This window comes from Lycium barbarum, chromosome 11 (genome assembly GCF_019175385.1).
Source record: "Lycium barbarum isolate Lr01 chromosome 11, ASM1917538v2, whole genome shotgun sequence".
Classification (NCBI taxonomy): domain Eukaryota; kingdom Viridiplantae; phylum Streptophyta; class Magnoliopsida; order Solanales; family Solanaceae; genus Lycium; species Lycium barbarum.
The window spans coordinates 54,411,853-54,435,591 of NC_083347.1; the positions used below are offsets into that span (position 1 = coordinate 54,411,853).

Below are 23,739 nucleotides of genomic sequence, written 5' to 3' on the forward strand. Positions count from 1 at the left end.
TAGAAACCTATGCACAAAACACCCATCCTTGGGTCCACAACCTTAGTAGGGAATTTAGCTACTCATGGAATTGATAAAAACGCAAGACATTGTAATTGTAATTGTTGTTTGAACGTACAAAGAGAACTGAAGATAAAAAAAATAGAATAGTCTTGAAACCATTGAAAAGTACTAAGAACTCAAACGTTCTCAATACAAGTCTTAAACTCAAGATGTTTGAAAAATAAAACCTAATCAGGTATTTATACAAGTCCAAAACTCGAAATTAATAAAACTAATCCTGCCCAGGTTAGCTTGCAACTCGATGAACCGTCTTTGCACATTGATGGTACCGTCGAGTAACTACGGTGCACTACTCGACGGTGCACTTCGACAATCTGATGACAAAATCAAGCTGCAGAACCACAACAGTGGATGTACATCGAAATTGCATCAAAATTGCACAGTGTCTGAACTTTCACTCAGGGCAGATCGACGACATGCTTGACGGACCGTCAAGCATGTTGACGGTCCATACAAGTGCATAGCAGTGCCTTGTCTTCGAAATTCCTTGTTTTCAACTGTTTTTGCATTCCAACTTCTAAATACCTGCAACATACAAAAAATGCATCAAATTGACAAAAACTCACTTGAAAACAAGTAAAACTTAGAGTTAAAAAACATCAAATGTGCCATAATTTCACGGCACATCAGGGTGCTGGAGCTGGAGCTGGGGATCCTCTATGCTCCTCTGGAGCGGGCGGAGTATGGGAGGGACCGATATGGAACCTCATTCTAGGACTCGCCCTCCTCTACATCTATAAGCGGTTACCGTCCAGTTCTCCTACCTACCACTGACTTGCCCTTCTGGGCCACTATAGCTTTTCTCTTCACAGGCATCGCTGAAATCATAACACACAGTCAGGAAAAAAGGAATCCTTATAACATAGCTCTATCGCACGATCTAAGATGAGAAAGAAAGGTCAGTCATCCCTAAATGCCCCGCAGCCTCCTGTTTATAAGTGTGGCGCGCTTCACATCCATAAACAAGACTCTACTGGACACGGCTCGTAGACAAACCCTAGGACGAACTGCTCTGATACCACTTTTGTCATGATCCAACCAGAGCGCCATGACGGGCACCCGGAGCTAACCTATCGAGAACCTCTTGACATACATCTCATATATCTAGGTGGACCACAAGGGTAACTCATAGATATCATAATTTTTAAGGGCATGAGTCCAAGAGATAAATGCACATATATTCATTCGTCAACAAACTATACCCATGTATATATATATATATATATATACACAAGCCAACAAGGCTACCAAAATGATATACAAAATATGAACCGAAGAGGTCATAGAACATCTAACTATTCACATTTGTCTACGAGCCTCTACATGGAATGCATAACATCATAAAAACGAGACAGGATCCCGCCATTCCCATATATGTGCACAAAAGAATAATACCAGTTGAATCGCAGATTCAGAACAAATGGAGCACTCCTGTACAATCGCTGATAAAGCAGCCTAGGGGTCTGGTCTGTCTCTCTGTCTACCTGCGGGCATGAACGCAGCGTCCACAACAAAAGGACATCAATACGAATAATGTACCGAGTATGTACGGCATGAGTAACAAAATAATGAAAGTATGAAGATAACATAAGATCAAAAGATCAATTTGTACCTCTGAATGCCTCTTAAGGCAGATATCACGCATGCTTAGCTTTTTTAAAAAAAACATTTTCATACATACATATATAATACCGTACTCGGCAATATAGGCTCGGTATTATCATCATATCATCATCATCCTGCGTCCGGGGTAACATCATAACGTACCCACTGCAGTGGTGTGCACATCTACGTGTCGTACCCGGCCGGCTATAGCGTGGCTTGATGTGAAAAAACAGATACATATATATAAAGCATGCATGAGAGCCCAAATGAAAGCTATAACTCTATCGGAGTGACGTAAGGTCAGTAAACCTCCGATTGCCATTATCGAATCATCATCATCGCTATATCTCACCTTGAAGGAACAATTACCATAAGATGAGATCAACAACAATGAACAAGACCAATAATCATGAAACAAAGTTCAATAATGTCATAAGAACATAAAGAACTATAAGCTTTAGTATTTCTAGAAATGGAGTCATCAGGACATTTTATATAATGTTCGTATCGGAGTGATCATGCCATAAGAAGGAAAGGGTTAGGCTTAACATACCTTTTTGTCTCCTCAACTACTTAACTTATTTTTTTCCTCCCAAGATCTCAAATCTACATTCAAGAGGATCCATACTAGATTTAAGTCTTGAAAACACTCATAAGTTCAAACTAGAGTAATTAGTGAGCTAGTGGAATTTGGGCAACACTTCCCCTATTTTATCTACTTCCACCAAATTCCCAAAAAACTCCCAAACAACAATAACAACATTAACAATACCATAATAAAAATATTTCATTCAAACTAATTTAAGTTAATCCAAAATTCTCTTTCAAATTCAACTCATAGCCATCAACTTCAATTTAATACCTTGTGACTTCTCCATTATGATTCTTTTCCTTTCCAAGACTTGTTAAACCTTTAAGTAAACTCAATCATAAGAATCAAGATGAATAACATACCTTTTATTAGAAGAAATTCACCTCAATCAACTTCTTCCAAGACCAAATTCACCACAATCTTAAATAGAAGCAAGAACAATCATCTTCCACGAGTTAGCTTGGGTTTTTAGAGTTTGATCTTCTCTTTTGATGATAGGGAAGGATTTGGAATGTTATAGAACCTTAAAAAACACTCTAATAATATGGGTAGAGAAGTGTGGAAATTGGATATGAAAAATGGGATCTTTTGGAGTTTAAAAAAGGCTTAAAACCGCCCCACCGCTCAGTGTTGCGAGGGAGATGCGGCACCGCAAGTTGAACTTGAGGCCGCATACTCCCTCCACAACATGGGGGTGGTTCTAGGAAGTAAGCTCAGACAAAATGGCAAGTTTACAGCCAGTATGCTGCACAGCAAACTCAGTATGCGGCCGCAAACTGCCCATAAACTCCGATTTTCACGAAAATGAGTTCTCTTCGATTCGTTTGACCTCCAATCCTTATGATACCTTCTTGACACTTATGTAACCATATAAGGAGACCTATAACTCCCTCTCAAGCTAATGTTAAACAATGTATAGCACAAATTATGCGAAATCTTCCTAAAAACATGACACCAATTCTAACCTTCAACGAACTTGCTTCCGCCAATTCATTTAACTCCGAAACCTTAAGGTACATACTTAAAAATTTTAGATATCCTCCTTAACCTTGTGAGGGCTTTAGGCCCACTTTTTGCTTTCATTAGTTTACTTATAATGCAAACGACGCAAAATTTTCCAAGGTATACCACATGCTATACACGGAGCATATGTGTGTGTGCCTCTGTGGTAGATCATGTATGTGGACCATTCATTGTCTCTTTGATATGCATTCCACCAGCCTTCGTACTGACACACACACACACATATATGTATATATATATATCTGCAACCTGTTTGTTCATTTGTCTGCATCTGTCTCATCTGTTTTATTGCAATGGAACATGTCCTTGGACCTGTTCTCACTGTGCTTTCTTGCTTGGAGCATTGTTCTTATCTCTTCCTCCGCTTCAATCATTTCACTTAATGCCTTATATGCTGAATTACTTGTTCTGGTTTGTCATTCCTCAAAACTACATTATATGGCTTTATGCTAACATCCTCGAACAACGAAGGGATAGTTTTTGACACCTAATTTTGTCCTCCAATAATTTATTTAATTATTCGAAGTTCTTGAATCACAAACGAAGTGAACTATGCCCTTTACAAGTCAAAATTATTTTTGTGACATTTTGCCATTTCATTTGTCAAAAATATCATCAAATACATCATTGTGTATCATCCGGTATATTTGGTATATTTTCAAGGAATTTCAAACAAATTTATCAAGATTTTAATTCAAAAATAGTAGAAAGAATTATGAAATTAATTTTTTAAAACTATTAATGGTCAAATTGATAAAAAATTTACTCTGTTAAATCAAGAAGTTTGATTAATTGAATAAATAATCAATTACGTCTCAATTTTTACAAATCATCCAACTTCAATTGCATTTACTTTCAAAAGATTTGAAATGGCCAAATTACTTTATGCATCAATTACGGTTAAAATTGAAATATCAAATCATATCATAAGTTAGTTGTGGTTATAATGGAAATAATCAATTTGTTTTCTATAATTTAACTGTGGTTATATTTGAAAAGACCAAATTATTTTCCTGCATATCAATTATGGTCATATTTGAAAGGGTCAATTAAGTCATTTTTATTAATTCGGCTACAATAGAAATGATTAGGTATTTTTAAAACGGCTCTAATTGAAATGTTTCTCAAATTGTTTTCTTTAGATTACAACCTCATTTGCATAAATGGCCATGTTTACCTTGAATTTCATTAAAGAAAGAATTTGGGCCAATACCCTTTTTAACCGGCTAGGCGCAGTCCAATAACACATCAGAACTGGCCCATTCCCTTCATTTCTATAGCTTTAACAAAACGACCCTCAAATATACAAACACAACTTGTGTTTGTATTGTTGAGAGAAGGGTTATGAAACCCTAGAGCCGCCTCAGCCATTTCTCTCTCTCTTCGTCATTTTGCCAAGAATGGCATCCGTATAGTGTAAGTTTTTGCTTTCTCAGTGTTGTCGATCCATTTTGGGCAAGGGAAATGAATGCTCTTGCCCTCTCTCATCTACACCACCATTAAACAACCTCAAGGTGAGGTTGCCCCTCTCTCGCTTTGCTTTTTCTGCATTTCTTTAATGGATTTTGTCTAGTTGTGATTTCAAATACTGGGTCTTGATTGGTTAGTCACACAATTAGAGGGAATTAAAGAAGATTTTCGCCCTAATTCCACTATTCTCACATCGATACAAACCCTAGCTATTGGGTTTTTGGGATTTTATACCAAAAAAAAAATCCCTCATTATAGACACACGAAAATACTTGCAAGTCCCAGCAAAAATCCATTTCTAGGTTTTATACTGAATTTGTGAGCATACTTAAGGTTTTGGTTTGCTCGAAACCCTTATTAGTTTTAAAATTTTGGTTTTAGTTTTCTGAAACCTTTTCATTGTCTTTATGGTTTGTGTGGCTGTGAGTTATGGATGAGATAGAAGGCTGTCAAACTCTATTCTCGACCAGGCTACCACTGCAAAAGGTAAAAATCCCTCCTCTCTTTGTTTATTTGCTTATTTTACTGGTTGTTTGTTTGTTAGTTTGCTTGTTCATTTAATTTTAGTTTTAGTTCATTGTTTAGCAATTTGCTTAAGTATTTTTGCATAGTCAGTATGTTATGTGTTTTTGTTTAGTATTGTTAGTAATAGATTAGTTTAGTTAGTTATTAGGATTCTAATATGTTAATTGCTTAGTTTGCTTAATTTAAACATGTTTAGTTAATATATTCAGTGGTTAGCATATTGTCTAATGTTCGGTTTGGATCTTTACGTTTGTGTATTTTGATGAGTTTAATCCTGCTTAAGAGTAATACGTAGCTTGTCTGAAATTGAGTCTGGTCTCATATGTTCATATATTGTGGAAGTCTTGAACTAGGTAAGAATGTAAAACTTGTATGTTGTTTCCAAGTGGTGTTGGATTAGTTCACTAGAGCTTATGTGTCTTTTGTTGAATAGTTTGAACAGTAGTACCTTTTTGTATATATTGTCTCTGTGTGGTTGTTATTTAAGTTCGGGCTATCAAATGTTATCCTATGTCTGAAATGCTCTATGAGTCTGTATGATTAGTTTGGTAAGATCAGTGTAGTCTATTGGCCTCACCATGTTTCAAATGTGCTCTGGTTTAGATTAAGTTTGGTCTTCATAGAAAGCATAGACCTGTGATAATGTTAATCATGTTAAGTACCCTGTCTTGAGTCTTGAACCTGTCATCTGTCTTATCCCGTGTCCCTATGTATGTATGCTTATTCAGAAATAGCTTAGTCCTTGTTGAATGCTAATGCTTTTGTACAAAGTAGCTTAAGCATTATTAAGCACTTGTTGGTTGTTGATCCGATTAGTGGTTGTGCATCTCATGAACTTGTCATTTAGTTTTAGCATAACTTCTCAGCATGAACTTGATTTTGTCCTGATCTAAAAGCTTATGCTAGTATTGGTGGTTTGATCTGTCTTGGGTTTTTGCATACATGGTCTCTTATTAGGCTTTAGTCAACATGTCCTGTTTGATTTGATGTGAAATGAAAATGAAATAACCTGATGATAGTATAGGTGTATGAAGTGGATGAACCATAAGTCTTGAGTTTAAATGCTTACATGTCTTAAATGATCAAACATATACCTCTTTGATACGACTAAGCTGCTTGAGTGAAAGCTGATAGCCTGAAATAGTTAAGAGCCTGAAGGGATAAAAAATGTTGGGCTTTTGTCATGATAAGTTGAACTGGTGAGATACATCTAGGGTAGATAAAGGAATTGTTTATGATCACTTAAGTACAAAAGAGGCTTAAGAGGATGTCACTAGGATGTGGTAAGGCAAGGAGTGATTATCCTAGGGTTAGGGAAAGGTTAGGAAAGACTTTGAGTTCTTTTACGCAGTCTAGTACTACTGATCCTAGCCTGCTGGGGTTCCTCTTTTGTTGAACCACAATCCTATGGGACCCTCTAAGTTTTAAGTAAATGAAAAAGGGAATACTGTGAAAACAGCATGATGAAATGAAGTATTGGATTTTGTGTGCAAAGAAAAAAATAGTATTGCATATGTGTAGCCTTGTTTCCTCTTTGGTGTTTTCTGTGATTATGTCCTGCCCTGCTGCTTCTTAATGTTATGGATTTGATGAATCAAAGTGTTATTTCTCTTCTAGGATAGTCTAGGCTATAACATGTCCACACTTGGCTATTTTCATGCTTAAGACAACACTCTCAAAGTAATCTGGATGCTCTTGTCCTTTCCCAAGTATAAAAAGAAGAAATGATGAAGTATAAGGATAAATTAATATGACCACCCTTCCCCTTTTCCCCGTTCTTTTCTATGATTCTGAAATGTTGAAATGTATGTATAGTATTCTAGTCCTGAAAGAAAATGATCCTCTGCTTGTGCATTTTCTCTGTCAATGTGAGTGCCTGTTTGTTTTTCTTTAAAACTTGAAATGTCTTAACTCAGTATCTTCCTTGTTGAGTACTATGCCTGAAACGCTGGACTTAAAGTATGTATAATATGCTAATGAGATGAATATAATATGAAGCTTTTGTGTCTTTTCCTTTTTCTAAAGTGAATGAAATTTGTGTATCAGTTTTCTTTAATAAGTATCATGATAGTCTTTGAGGAGTGAATGTGCTGAGTATATTGGTGTATATTCTCTGCATACATGTGTATACCGGATGCATTGAGACTTTGTTGAGATGAATGCCCATTCCTGCTTGCTCAATTTGCCTTTTCTTCTCCCTTTTCTTCTTGTCTGATGTTATTGTGACTGAATATACATCAGGTATACGAAATATATATGCTCTATATATACCCCGGTATATATTGGGGTTGTATATCGTGTATACTTATGGTATATCATGCTATTTCTTGTGGATCGAAACTAGTATTAGCTGAACTAGGTCTATCCTTTTAATGCTACCTCCTTAATAACTAATTTGGACTTTCCTTCCTATTATTTGCATACAACATCACATTGGGCCTGCTGTTTTATTTTTCCTTAAGCATATCTAGGCCTGTCTTTCCCTTTGTTTGTTTTTTATCCTTCTTATGTTACTTCAGTAGATATAACCTATGTTGCTCGGACCCTTCACTTTTGATGCCGCACCCGTGTCCGACACGACACGACACCGACACCGGATTCGTGTCGGATCTGGTCAAACGACATTGGATACTTTGATCAAATCCATGGACCAATCTGAGAAAAGATTTGAGGCCGAATTGAAAGAAACGGAGAGCTCTTGAAGAGTGGACACTTATTGCATCTAGAAGAGTTTCAAGTTAATTAAAAATTAATATTTAATTATAAATGAAACATAACTATAAAAAATTGCTTTTGTTTTTTATTTCTAGGCATAGATTTAGTTATTTTACTTATAATTTTGAATTATTTTAGCTGAATCCCTGCACCCGTATCCACACCTGGATCCGTACCCCCAAATCTTAAAATTTAGATTATGTCGAATCCGACCTCTAGATCCGTACCCGTATCCGACACTCGATACCGAGTCCGAGCAACATAGGATATAATTGAATTATACTCGATACATATACTTATATGTGTGATCATGCTTAAGTTTTTCTTTTCTTTAAGTTCTTGTTAAATTAGTTGTTAAGTATAGGTACCCTCCAACCTCTATTTTCCTTTTTCCCCTCTCCCTTTTGCATGGAATCTAATGACGTGGGCCATTTGGGCCAAGTTCACATCAGCCACAGTTGTTGGGCCAGAGGCCCAACATCCCTCTCTTTCATTGAGTCCGAACCAAATTGAAGGCCTAACCATGGATGGAAATAGTTAACTGGTAGGCTTGGTAGGGCCACTAGCCTTACTTTCTCCTTTATTTTTGTACATGTATTTGTAATTATACTTGTGTATTATTAAAAACCTTTTGGTTGGAACCTGGTTGAAAATTAGGCAAAACGATGCGTATACCATTTAGAACGGATAGAAACCCAAATAGTTTTCAAACTCAGACACGCCAAAAGATAAATGACAATAATCTTTCAAAACTTGACAAAAACAGTTTTATATTTAGTTTATAAAAAAAACCGGAATAGTAGAGTAATTTAAGAAAAAAATTAATTCTTTTTCCTAACTTGGAATTTCAGCAAAACTGGAATTAAAAAAGTGGATTTTTTGAAAGAAACAAATGCAACACTCTTTTTAAAAAAAATAAATATCAAGAATTACCAAAGGATGACAAAAACCTGATTTTGGAAAACACATGAAATGGGCTTCAAATGTTTATGTTTCAAATAACTTAAGGATTATTTTTTCTCAAAAACTTTGGTCAAGCCCATTTTAAGTGAAATAAACAAAGGAAGATCTACTTAAAGCCAAGGTTTAAGAAAGGTTTTGAATAGGATATGGTTGACCTTCAAATCTAAGTAAAAGGAATAAATAACTTGAAATTGAAAAATGACATTTTTATAAACTTGTATAAATTTCATGGCGCCTTTTACAAATGACATGTATTTGGAACCTCTTTCATAGAAAACTTATAAGGACAGAAGTGACATAACATTTGGACCAAATTAAGTGGAACTTGACTCAAGAGAAATCTCGGTGTGTTTTTGGTCCTGAAATAAGATGACCCTTTTAACCTTATACGCTTTTTTAAAAAAGAATTCAAATTTTCTTCAAACAAAAGGATTTTTGCCAAGTATTTCAAATGATATGCCATGACAAGATATACAAGATTTTAAACTATTATAAGCAAATAATTATAAAATCACACATTGAAGCTCGAAGGTCAACTGTATTCTATGAATTTTTAATATCGGGGTGTCTTAACGCCTTCCCCGAGGAATCATCAGAATCCTTACCTCGAACTCTGGTTTTTAAATGATTTTTCTCTTGTTTGAATAAACCCTTTTAACTTGGTTTTTCTAATTTCCCTTATAAATTAGGTAGCGACTCTAAAAATAAATAAATCCAAAAGAGTCAACAAATTCGAAGTAGCTTTTATGCTTCGCGTAAAAGTGAACCGTCACACTCCTAAGGGCTCCTTTCCCAATCTACTAGGAGCCTTTGATGCATGTGCTGGTAAAATCAATAGAGTCACTCCTTCTAATTCACGATTCAAGGCATCTATGACTGGAACCCCGATCTCATCATCATATGGCACAAAGGTTTTCATGTATCCCTACCCCAACTCACGCACTGTACGGATGATGTAAGGGTGCACAATCTACAAATGATCAAAACAATAACATTTAGCTTATATTTTTGTAAAAATTATTGCTATTAAACTCCAAATTGATACCTCTAAAGCTCCCGCTCGAGCCCTCAATGGATCACCATCAGCAAGTCGCTCACTTTTAGTGGTGTGCCATCTAAGGATCCTAGAAATCGGAAAAGGAACCTCTTCTAATTTGTCAGCGTACTGTCCAAGTGCAGGGAAGACTTTATATGCCCAGACAAATAACACAAATAATCAATGAGTGTAAAAGTAAATAACATACATTCTATAATCTCCTGCGCCATTGGTTTATAATGTTTTCCACGAAGGCCTAATGTAAGTCATAGAGAGCATATGGCGCATTCTTCTTCTCAATGTGTGCTTGGTGCTGCTTGGACGTGTCTAACATGTTCTTCAACTAGTCCAAAGTGAGGTCAAAGGATTCCTTTGCCCAAGGGTATTTCTAGAAGAAGTCCAAAGAGTCCACCATTTTTAATCAAACTATAGTCCACATCATTGGACAAATCTATGGCAAGCAAGATGACAATATTTAAACTTTTCTTCTTTGTCTGGACTACTCCCTCTAACGACCCCCAATAGTCTTTCTACTGAAATCTTCCTGTTGCCAGTAACCTTTGTGCAGAATGCTATATTTTTCCTCAATACTCTGTCCTCTATAGATTCGCTAGGAAAGGATCCACAACCGGTGATCAAAGCAAACTCCTTCAAGCCAAAACACACTGGCTTGTCATTCACGAGGAACCACATCTCATGCTTCTTATTCTCATCGACATGACAAAGAAGCAAACAATAGACCACCATTCTGGTACATTTTTTGAAGTGTTCATACAAATTTTTAAAGTGATCAAAATAGGAACGACTGAACCTATTCTTAATTCTTTGATCTTTCAACGCTTGTTTAAAATCAGAAAACAACATCAGCCTAGACCTAACAGAAAATTTTGCTGGAAAAACTTTAAATCATCCAGCCAATTAATCAAACCATACTTCTCCACAAAATTGTCTTTGCGCAATATGGCAAGGACAGGGGATCAACATCTTCATCTTTTTCACCTGACTTCTTTGAACCATCCTTAGAAACAGCACCACCACCCACAACTTTATCTCCTTCATCACCATCCTCACTATACTCATCATTCTGATAAATGGGGTCTGAGTTGGCCTTATTTTCAGCTTCTACAGTTACTTTTCTTTTGCCATCTCGTCTAACTTGTACACCTCTTCTTTTTTTATCATCAGGATTAACACTAGAACGGGTTTGAACTATATGAGCAGAACGGATGATTATCTTTCCTCTATTTCCTCCTTTACTTCTAGGCCTTTTTTTATGATCTACATACAAACAATAAAGTGTTGTTGATCAACCACAATATAAAAACAATAATAATGGCCAAGAGTCTAGTAGTAGACCATAATGAATTTGCAAAAATCAAAAACAGAAAAAGCACGATCGAAACAAGTAAAATAAGCATAAACAACACATATTTCGACCAAAAAAAGGCTAAACATCCAAAATTTTGAAAAAACACAAAACTTTATGAACACTAGAGTTTTATCAAGATTGAAAAAAATAACTTTTATCAATTTTCAGGGCAATATGCAGCTCAAAATGCTTCGATAGAGATGCAAAATCAAACAAAACTCTTGGGACGACGACTGGAGAGTTTCCGAGCTTGGGGAAGTGGAAGAGTCAGCTAGAAATTTTGAGAGCTTGAGAGAGAAAAAAAGCGGGAATATGTTTAGTTGTTCAAGAGAGAGAGAGGGACTTATGTATATTTTAGGACAAGTGAAAGGGACTTAAGTGTATTTTAAGGAGAAGAGGAGAGACTTAAATATATTTTAATAAACAAACTTTTAAATTATGAAATGAACCCCGAACCCCTCTTTTCTAAACCCTAAAATGAAAGAAAAAAAATTCAGTGGTCTTTTTGCTAAATAAGTGTTGGAAGTGGCCTGTTTGCCAAATCTTCTCCATGAAGAATTCAATTTCAACAGGCAGATGGTCTAAGAATTAATGTGAGTCAAGTTTGCATGATCTGTACTAATTGATTGAATATTGTAAAATGTTCCCCATATGTTTCCCAACCAAACAACACCTCTAACATGTTGCACATTACAAATTTCATGGTTTTGCGGCCTGTCCAGCATTCAAACCTCCTTTTTCACTTTCTTCACTGACTTTTGCCTCAATAAGACCATGTGCCCAGCCACTTTTTGTGCTGGTCAAGACTATCTGTGTTCTATTATATATTCTGGAGATAAGAAGTTGTACTTATGACCTTAACATATTACTATGCGTCTCTTTTCTATTAATTTATGTCTAATTAGTCTACTCCAATAATTTTTAGTTTTAATTCTTCTGGATTGTCTCCATTTTAAAGTAATAATACGTTGACATTAATGGAGCAAAATCCAACGGAGCTTTGTCTATGATTGGGCTTAGAAGAGAGTAGAGAACTAGGTTGGTTGGTCTTCATTCTTTTTAAATTCATAGTAAATGGAGGAAGTAAAAAGAAGATTTAATTGGACAATATGACCATGTGAATTCAAACTCACCGTATTATGTTTCAACCCTCTTGATCATTAAATTGTTCCTTTTGGCCACCGTATCCTTTTTTTTTTTCCATCCGGTGTCCGGTACCCGCATTGGGGCTCGATTAATTTGGATTCGTACCGGGTAGTCTCACATTGAGGGACAAAACACTCCCTAACAAGAGTGACTCTGTACCCAAAGAGGCTCGAACTCGAGACCTCTTGGTTAAGAATGGAGTAATACCATCCAATACACCACAACCCTTGTTGGTTGGCCACTGTATTCATGATTTATCATTTGACCATATAATAGTGTCCTAACTGTTTGTTTGAGCTAATCTTTAAAAAAAAAATAGAACTTCTTTTTTTAAGATCAAAAACTGGAAAACTCCAGATTATTGTCCTAAGTGGTTGTTTGAGAATCTTGAAAAAAATTGTACTCCTAATATTTTTAACAAGAATCCAAATTCAATTTTCAAAACTCAAAAGCTAAGGAGTTCTTTTAAATAATTTTTTTGTTTTGAAACTAAGTCGGAAATGTTCAAAAAAAAAAAATACAAACTCAAAAACTTCAAACAAATGTGACTTCAAAAAAATTACAAACTCAAAGGGGTTGTTTCTCATAACAAGGTCATACATGAGGTCAACAGGAACATATATATGCTAGCAAGGAAGAGATATCCTTGGCTGCAGAACATGCCTAAATGCTGGCCTAGGATAGTTGAATTACTAGAGAACTACAGGCTGCCATTAATATATAAACAGGTGAAGTGGACATTTCCAGATAGAGGATGCTTTAAATGCAACACTGATGGTGCTTCTAAAGGGAATCCAGGATCAAGTTCAGCAGCCTTTTGTATTAGATTCAGGAGAGTTTATATATGCTATGGCAAGGATATTAACTGAGACTACTAATCTAGTTGCTGAAGCTGTGGCCATTGAAGAGGGAATCAAGTACTGTGTTCTACATGAGTAATTGCCTGTTATAGTTGAAACAGATTCCCTTACAATGCAAAAGGTACTGGATGGTATTTGGGAGGTGCCATGGAACATTGCTTTGCCAGTGATGAGTATACAAAGATGGAGGAAGGACAAAGAGGTTTCAGTGGTGCATGTGTTCAGAGAAGGAAACAGTGTGGCAGATTATTTTACTAACCTGGTTTTTGATTTTGCAAGTACAATTCAATACAATCAGTTTCAAGATATTCCAACTCATGGAAGAAGATTGATCAACATGGATAAAAGCCAACTTCCAAACTTCAGAATTAGATCAACAACAAAATAGGCTTCATACAGCAATCAGGACAACAGCAGCACAGAACATCAATGAAGGTAGGGAAGGGGATGCAACTGGAAATAACTTTGTTTTGTGGTGTGTGGTATCAACCTTGGTTCATTCTACCACAGAACACTGATATTACTAGTTCGGAATTCATCGATGTGGAATCAGATGCAGCAAGTAATAAGCAGGAGGATCATCAGCAGCTTCTGTGACTAAGTTCAGAATCTATGCTAGTTAAGATCATGCATCTATAAGATTGGAACTGAACTCTACTTCATCCAGGATGACCTGAAGATAAATTCAAGAGATTTGATTCATTCCACTTGTGAGACTTGAGAGTGTGAAAGATGGATACAAATCAAGGTCCCTGGTTTGCTTTAGTATGATGAAGGTTCTAGTAATGTTAATGTGGTGATCATAGCTAGTTTTCAGCTTTCTAGATAGTTTCTTTTCTTTGGAATTCTTCTGTAAATATTTGCTACAATAAATTCCCATCATTTTAGGTGGTTTTATCAAAAAAAAAAAAAAAAAAAACAAATGTGACTTTAATTTATGATTAAAATATTTTGACCTTTGTGACTAAAAATTATTGTTATGTAGAATCGAACCCACAACCTCTTGTAGGTTAAAACAAAACTTATTCAATAGGTCAAGGCTACCTCTTACCTGTAAATGTGATATCAATGTTTTAAAATCTTGTGTACGCCATTGCATGTAGCTACTATGTTCAACCCAATCTTAGTGAATGAGGCACAACAACTTCTGTATCTACTATTAAAGAGAGAATCCATCTTAGTCTACTCTAACAAAATCTAAAATCTCTTATTCCTTGACCGTGTGAAGTTCGAAACTGTTGAAGCTAGCTAATGAATTAAGGTAGCTAAATGCTTGTGAATGAGAAATAGAGGAAAAAATAAAATGGAGGGAAAATGAGATTTAAAGCAAAGTCTATTTTGAAAAGGAGCTTTGTCCCACATAGGTGGTGGAAAGGTAAGTAAGTGTGCTTAAATAGAGAAGCACTTCTTCTAGCTCTTAAAGAGTTGAGAAGAGGGACTCCCCTCGCGCCGTCGTCGTCGCTTCGCTCTACTTCGGATTTGGTCAGATTGATTGATAATCTTTTTAGACCAAATTTATTATATTCATTTTTCCAATTCTGGAATTTTTTCTCGCTAAAATTAATTTAGAATTCGCGGAATAATTCCCAACAGACATTTCTATTTTTGGACATTTTTATTTTCGGAAAAGGAATGGCCTTACCGAACAGACACCATGCCTTTCCAAACAGACACGACACCGTGGCTATAAATACAGAGGCAATGCCTCATTTTTCTGCTTCTGAAATTCTGAAAATACTCTCTACATACTTTCTACATTTTGCATATTTTTACAAAACAAAAACTGAGTCAGTGTCGTATGTGATTTGTTGCCATCTTTGAGTTCGCGTGAAGTCAAAGGCGTTTGAGGTACCGCTACTCTTTGACAGGTTTATCCATTTTATCCTAGGAGGAAGTAATCTTTAACCTCGGGTACTTGAGGGAATTAAATTCCTTAAGGACACACAGCGAATTCTATGGACTCGAATATGTACTTTTTGAATTTTTTCATTTCCAGTTTCGGATTTTGAACACAGGTTTGGACAACAATCTTAAGGAATTTAATTTATATATTTTCTTTGTTCATTTCTACTCCTATGTTACTGCTCGATTTAAAGAATATAAAAATTTGTAGAGTTAGTAAATTCGGTTTAAAGAATATCAAAACTTTGTCGAAGTTAGGAAATTGTGTTGGTTTGAACAAATAAAATCTTCACTTATTCTCATCGTTTGTAAGATAGAAAAGTATTTTCTTCCCAGAAATAAAAGTACTCTTTCCTGAGATACAAAAGCTACTTTTTCAGAAATAAATGTATTCTTGCTTTTTTGGAGACCAAAATCTTCAGATTTTCTACCTCAGTTTTTTAGATTAAAATTTTCGTAACTTTCTACTCATTTGGAGACTAAATCTTCGGATTTTCTACTCCGGTATTGAGATTAAAGATTTTGTAACTTTCTACTCAATTGTTTACTCGATTTGAAGATATAAAAACTTCATCGAGTATATATAAGTTTGTGCATTCGGTTTGAAGATATAAAAACTTCACCGGTTTTGTAGTTGCAAAATTTTTGGACTATAAAATGACGGACAATAAATCTGTCGGAACCCAAGTCCAAGAGCTTCAAGTCCTTATCCATGATCTCCTTGCTGAAGGTATGATTAGTAATGAGGCGTTTCAAGTGGTTGCTATGATTGAAAAATTGCCTCCTTCATGAAGAGATTTTAAAAACTACCTGAGACACAAACGCAAGGTAATGACGCTAGAAGATCTTGTGATTTGTCTAAAGATCGAGGAAGATAACAAATCTGCAGAGAGGAAGATTCGTAGTAATTCAACAATATCAGGTGCAAATATTGCTGAGACTGCTCAACCAAAGTCCAGCAAGAGGAAGAAATCATCCGGGCCGACGAACAATTCTAAGAAGAAAAGTTCAAAGGAGACTGCTACAATTGTCGCAAGACCGGACAAAAATCTGCAGATTTTCATGCCCCCAAGAACAAGAAAAAAAATCAACAAACATAATTGAGAAGAATGAAGAAGAGGAGGAATTGTGTGCAATGTTCTCCGAATGTAGTTTGGTTGGAAATCCAAAAGATTGGTGGATTGATTCTGGCGCCACACGCCATGTCTTCTCCAACAAAGACATGTTTATCTCATATGCTCCCGCAGGGCCCGAGAGAGGATCTTTATTGGAAATTCCGCAACAGCTAAGGTTGAAAGCATTGGGAATATTACTCTCAAAATGACTTCGGGCAAGACATTGACTTTGAAGAATGTTCTTCATGTTCCAGAAATAAGGAAGAACTTAGTTTCTACCGGACTTCTAGTGAAGAACGGTTTTAAGTGTGTTTATATATCTGACAAAGTTGTTATAAGTAAGCATAATATGTACGTGGGAAAAGGTTACCTTAGCGAGGGCTTTTTCAAACTTAATGTAATTCCTATCAATAATAATAAAGTTGAAGTTTCGTCTTACTTACTTGAGTCAGATTCTTTATGGCATGAACGTTTGGGACATATTAATTATAAAACTTTGCGGAAAATGATCAACTTGGAAGTATTGCCTAAGTTTGAATGCAACAAATCAAAATGTCAAATTTGTGTTGTCTAAATATTCTAATAATCCTTACAACTCCGTTGAAAGGAATAATAATTCGTTAGACTTAATTCATACGGACATTTGTGATATGAAGTCAATACCATCTCGCGGTAGAAAGAAGTATTTCATAACTTTTATTGACGATTGTACACGATATTGCTATGTTTACTTACTTAATAGTAAAGATGAAGCAATAGATGCATTCAAGCAATATAAAAACGAGGTTGAAACACAACTCAACAAGAAGATCAAAATGATACGAAGTGATAGGGGCGGTGAATTTGAATCTTCTTTCGAAGAAGTATGTTTGGAATATGACATCATTCATCAAACAACTGCTCCCTACACGTCACAATCCAATGGGATTACGGAAAGAAAGAATTGAACTTTAATGGAGATGATGAATGTTTTATTGATAAGTTCTGGATTACCGCAGAACTTGTGGGGGGAAGCTTTACTTACAGTTAACCGAATACTCAACCGAGTACCCCATAGAAAAACACTGTCCATTCCATATGAAGTATGGAAAGGAAGAAAACCCAACTTGAAATACTTTAAAGTGTGGGGTGTTTGGCAAAGGTGTAGGTTCCTAAACCCAAGAGGGTAAAAATAGGACCCAAAACTGCTAACTGTGTTTTCATTGGATATGCCACAAATAGTAAAGCATATCAATTTTTGGTGTACAAATCAGAAAATCCCGACATTCATACCAATACCATAATAGAATCAGATAATGCCGAATTTTATGAAACTATTTATCCGTAAAAAGGTAAATGTGATTCATCTGGCGAAGGATCTAAATGACCTCGGCAAGAATCAAAGGAAAATACACCAAGTAACGAAAATCCAAGTCGTAGTAAATGTCAAAGGATGTCTACATCCTTTGGATTAGATTTTCTAACATTTTTGTTAGAAAATGAGCCTCAAAATTTTAAAGAAGCTATGACTTCTTCAGAAGCTTAATATTGGAAAGAGGCAGTCAATAGTGAAATTGAATCCATATTGAACAACTATACATGGGAGTTGGTTGATCTTCCACCCGGGAACAAACCTTTAGGTTCTAAATGGATATTCAAAAGTAAGATGAAAGATGATGGTGCTATTGAAAAATATAAGGCAAGACTTGTTGTCAAAGGATGCAGACAACGACAAGTCTTGATTATTTTGACACATACTCACCGGTAACAAGAATAACATCTATTCGGGTGTTAATAGCTTTAGCCATTGTGTATGGTCTTGAAATCCATCAAATGGACATTAAGACAGCTTTCTTAAATGGGGTTTTAGATGAAGAAATCTACATGGAACAAACCGAAGAATCTGAAAAATCCCGGGAAAGAAAAGAAAGTATGTCGACTTGTTAAGTCTCTGTACGGACTAAAACAAGTACCCAAACAATGGCATGCAAAATTTGACCAAACGATGTTGGCCAATGGATTCAAGATTAATGAGTGTGATAAATGTGTTTACATTAAGAACACTCCGAATCATATAGTCATTGTTTGTTTGTATGTTGTTGATATGTTGATAATGAGTAAAGACATTGCTGACATAAATGCCACTAAGCGTATGCTAGCTAGCAAATTTGATATGAAAGACTTAGGAGTTGCCGGCTTAATTTTAGGAATTAATATTCACAAGACTCCTCAAGGTCTAGCTCAGTCTCAGTCTCATTACATTGAAAGTTTACTTGAGAAGTTCAAGTATTTAGATTTCAAAAATACAAAATCTCCAATTGACGTAAACCTTGCTCTTGCAAAGAACAAAGGTGAAAGTGAGTGTCAATTGGACTATGCTGGGGTATTGGGAAGTTTAATGTACATCATGAACTGTACGCAACCAGATAGAGCTTGTGCTATAAGTAAACTAAGTCGGTACACGAGTAATCCTAATCAAACGCATTGGATGCAAATGAAACGAGTTTTTGGATATTTAAAACATACCCAAAACTTTGCCTTGCATTACAATAAATATCCCACAGTTATTGAAAGATGCAGTGATGCATTGGATCACCGGATCAACAAAATCTAAATCCACAGGTGGATATGTATTCACGATTGGTAGAGGAGCAGTGTCATGGAAGTCATCCAAACAAACGTGTATTACTCGCTCTACAATGGAGTCTAAGTTTATAGCTCTAGACAAAGCCGGTGAAGAAGCTAAATAGCTCCTGAATTTCTTAGAAGATATTCCTTTCTGGCCCAAACCTATGGCACCTATATACATACATTGTGATAGCCAAACACCAATAGAAAGGGCAAGGAGTGTTATGTATAACGGAAAATCTCGTCACATACGACGGAGACACAATACCGTTCGACAACTACTATCTAGTGGAGTTATCACAATTGACTATATAAAGTCAAGAGATAACGTGTCGGATCCACTTACAAAAGGCCTAACTAAAGAGGCGTTGAAAGATCATCGAGGTGAATGGGTTTAAGGCCTAGGACAAGTCATCATGGCGGTAACTCTACCTAGTAGACTGGAGATCCCAAGGGCTAGGTTCAAAGAGATCAAACAAAGTTATGATTGACGGTTCAACATTGTCAAATAACTCAACCCATTCTCATGATGAAGACAATGTTCAGAAACAAGGATAAATCATTAAGGCTTTTTAACTAGTTAATAAAGCTTAAGCTTTTTAATGGTTTCTAAGTTTGGCGGGTATGACCAGATAGTGTATCTACGGGATGACACGTTTAGAAATCACCTATGTGAGTGTGAAGTGTAAGCTGCTTCAAGGAGTATGTTAGGTAAAGGCCCATGCTCTACACACTCATGAAACCAAGCGGTGTTCATGGCTGAAACGAACACAACAGTGAGAACCAAAGACGGTTAAAGGGTTAATTGTGAGACAAATGGTTGTCTAGGTATACACCAAAGTTCGACGGTTCAAAGATATCAAATCCACTGATTGACCGAGTATATCCGACATATGTTCACTACGAAAGTTCAAAGGGAAACCTACTTATCCAGATGCAATTAATCCTTGCTAACGAATCACACAATTTTTTCATACATGCATGTTTTTCGTCATATAGCCATTCCCCACTCATGTGGGGGATTGTTGAAGCTAGCTAATGAATGAAGCTAGCTAAATGCGTGTGAATGAGAAATGGAAGGAAAAACAAAATGGAGGGAAAATGAAGCAAAGTCCATTTTGGAAAGGAGCTTTGTCCCACATAGGTGGTGGAAAGGAAAGTAAGTGTGCTTAAATAGAGAAGCACTTCTTCTAGCTCTTAAAGAGTTTAGAAGAGGGACTCCCCTCGCGTCGTCGTCGCTTGGCTCGGCTTCGGATTTAGATGGATTTGGTCAAATGATCTGATTGATTGATAACCTTTTTAGACCAAATTTATTTTATTCATTTTTCCACGCTAAAATTAATTTAGAAATTCGCGGAATAATTCCTAACAGACATTTTTATTTTCGGAAAAGGCATGGCGTTACCGAACAGACACCACACCGTGGCTATAAATACATAGGCAATGCCTCATTTTTCTGCTTCTGAAAATACTCTCTGCATACTTTCTGCATTCTGCATATTTTTACAACACAAAAACTGAGTCAGTGTCGTGTATGATTTGTTCCCATCACACCGTGGCTATAAATACATAGGCAATGCCTCATTTTTCTGCTTCTGAAAATACTCTCTGCATACTTTCTGCATTCTGCATATTTTTACAACACAAAAACTGAGTCAGTGTCGTGTATGATTTGTTCCCATCTTGGAGTTCGCGTGAAGTCAAAGGCGTTTGAGGTACTGCTACTCTTTTGACAGGTTTATCCGTTTTCTCCTGGGAGGAAGTAATCCTTAACCTCAGGTATTTGAGGGGGTTAAATTCCTTAAGGACACACAGTGAATTCTGTGGACTCGGATATTTACTTTCTAAATTTTTTTTCGTTTCCAATTTCTGATTTTTTGGCTTCTGATCTTGGACACAGGTTTGGACAACAGAAACATGCTTCATGCATCTTAATTGAAATTTTAATACGTCAAAAGAAAGAAAAATAAACAGAGAGAATACCAATATTGTGGATGGTTTCTTCTTTTATTAATGAGTGGATTCCCTAATCAACACTGGCAATGTTTGTTATCTTTTGAATGATATGATGACAAGATATATATTTTCAGTACCAGTAGTAGGTGAAATGTACTACTAGAGTGGCTGCTATATGTTCACTGAATGTGGCCATTATTTGTCATAAAATATCAATTTGTTGAAAAAATTGTCACGCGCGATGATGACCAGACACACATCATATCATCAGAAACAATTAAGTAAAATATGATCTGTGCACTTGATGGAGAGGGAAGCTTCCAAGAGTTTGAGTTTATTGGGTGGGAGGTACGACATACAAAACTATTGCAATAAACAAACAGGTTAAATTTTATCTAGGACGATCTAAAGTATATGTACACAATCACGTTACTTAAAGAAATAATAAATAAATACTTAAAGTTTACGTAAAATATACTGACCGTAAATAACTTTTACACCATCGGGTACTTGTTGTAGTAGATAATATATCTTATTTTTAAGATTTCACAACCCACACATTTTAAGGAGACTTATCTGTAGTGTTCTGTAGATATCTTTTAGGTAACCCGATAGTGTAAAAAGTTATTTTACACTCACGGTATATAACACTTAAGCTCAAGTATTTATATCAGGTATTGGATAGGTAACCTCAAAACAGAATGAATAATCCGTTGAAAGATGGTTTTAAAGCCCAAAATGAATATTTGAAATTCTTTATTAGAATGAAAAAGAAAAAAACTCTGTCCAAATACATAGATATAATTAAGGAAAAGGGTCAAATTTGCCTCTCTACTAAGCAAAAATGATTAATTTTACCCTCCGTTGTACTATCGGTTCAAAAATATTCCGTCATTACCTAAATGGTTCAAATTACCCCTCCTCATTAGGGCTGTCCAAGGCAGACACCCAATCTCATGTGGCGCTGATATGTTGATGAGGCGGATGCCATGTGGTGTTCATCTCAGCACCCGAACCATTTTCATTTCAAACTTATATACTATTTCCTCTATCCCAATTTATGTGATATACTTTTCTTTTTAGTGTATCACAAAAAGAATGATACATTTCTATATTTAGAAATCATTTAGCTTAAAACTTACTCTTTTACCTTTAATGAAATGATTTACAGCCACACAAATATCTATGACTTGTTTTAAACGACAAATTTCAAAAATCTTCTTTTCTTTCTTAAATTTCGTGTCTAGTCAAAATATATCACATCAATTGGGATGAAAGGAGTAATTGTTACTGGATTTAACTTATACACAGATCGACTTTGTAAAAACCTTTAAACAATCAGTAAATTGTAACTATAGTTATACCTGTTTATTCACTTTTTTTTAAGTGACGTGAAAATGTATGTAAAACTTACGTAACAGATTTATTAGTTAAACTCTTGTTCATATAATATGTATATATCTTTTTGACTTGAAGGAACAAAGAGATCATCTTGTCTTCGACTAGCTAGCTACCAAAACTGAAAATATATAGAAGAAAAAACTGAAGAGGCAGGGTAAGTTGTAATGTAGTAACTGCTCCAAAACAGTGAAATACGTGATTTAAGGAAAAAGAGGATGTCTTTGTAATGAAGTAAAGTAACAAGATGGATATGAGACATGCGAAGCTAGTTAGGAAACTATTTTGAGAAAGTTGTGATGGCATTCCACTTGTTTCTTGACTTATACTCCCTCCGTTTAATTTATATGCATTTCATTGGGTACAACATTTAAGAAAAAGTGTAGACTTTTAAAATTTGTGATTCAAAATAAGTCTTGAATATTTGTGTGGCTGTAAAGCATTTTATAAAGTGAATTTTTTTCCAAATTAGGAAAGATGTCATTCATTTTGGCACGGACTAAAAAAAAATAGGTTCACATAAATTGAAACAGAAGGAGTATATGTTTGCCAAAACGTGCTCACTCTAATGTTGTATTTTCCTATTCACTCAGTAATCCGCATGTTCCCATCTCTCTTAGTAGGCGTTTGGATATGCGATTTCATCTCATGAGATGAAATCAGCGTTTGGACATGCGATTTCATTTCTGATTTCATCTCATGAGATGAAATCCCAAATCATCCAAAAAGGTATGATTTGGGATTTGAAATCATGATTTCAAAAAATATAAATGTAAAATTTGACTCATACGTTTATATTTTGTAAAAAAAGACCCATAAGTTGGTAGATAATTTTACCAATCATGTTTACCAACCATTTGTATTAAATATTAATCTGCAAGTTGGTAAAATATATTTATCAATCATGTTTACCATGTGGGAGGATTATATTAAAGAGTAGTTACATTACTATTCATGTTAAATTTTCCTTTTTATTGAACTAAAGTTTGATCAATTGATATTGTATTTTTTAGAAAGACCTTCTAGTAACGTATTAATTTTATTATGAACTATGATTTACTTATTTGGTAAGATTATATAAGAATTGAAAAAAAAAATTATGGTTTTCACAACTTGTGGGGTTTTTATGTTTATAAAAAAAGCTGCAACTTAAGAAATCCAAATTGCATGTCCAAACATGCATGATTTCATCTCATGATTTCAAATCATGTCCAAACGGCTCCTTATTTGGGGGAGTTTGCTAAAAGGCCACTCTCAACACTTATTTTGACAAAAGGTCATAAGTCTCAAAGAATTGGCTAAAGGGCCACTATTTATGACATCATCAAATGAAGTCTCCCATGTTGTCACCCCTATACCCAAAGTTTCAAAAAATACAAAACAGCCCCCAACCA

General features: G+C 35.5%; 2 long non-coding RNA genes across 2 annotated transcripts; both read right to left on the reverse strand.

Moving 5' to 3' along the window:
- Window positions 1–9,526: 9,526 nt before the first annotated feature.
- On the reverse strand, window positions 9,527–13,763 carry LOC132617093 (uncharacterized). Its single transcript, XR_009573578.1, has 3 exons — window positions 13,627–13,763; window positions 10,002–11,270; window positions 9,527–9,926 (listed from the first exon to the last, which is right to left on the reverse strand). It is a non-coding gene; the product is annotated as an uncharacterized LOC132617093 (long non-coding RNA).
- A 6,587-nt stretch (window positions 13,764–20,350) lies between these two features.
- LOC132618042 (uncharacterized) lies at window positions 20,351–21,039 on the reverse strand. Its single transcript, XR_009573928.1, has 2 exons — window positions 20,975–21,039; window positions 20,351–20,617 (listed from the first exon to the last, which is right to left on the reverse strand). It is a non-coding gene; the product is annotated as an uncharacterized LOC132618042 (long non-coding RNA).
- Window positions 21,040–23,739: the final 2,700 nt, after the last annotated feature.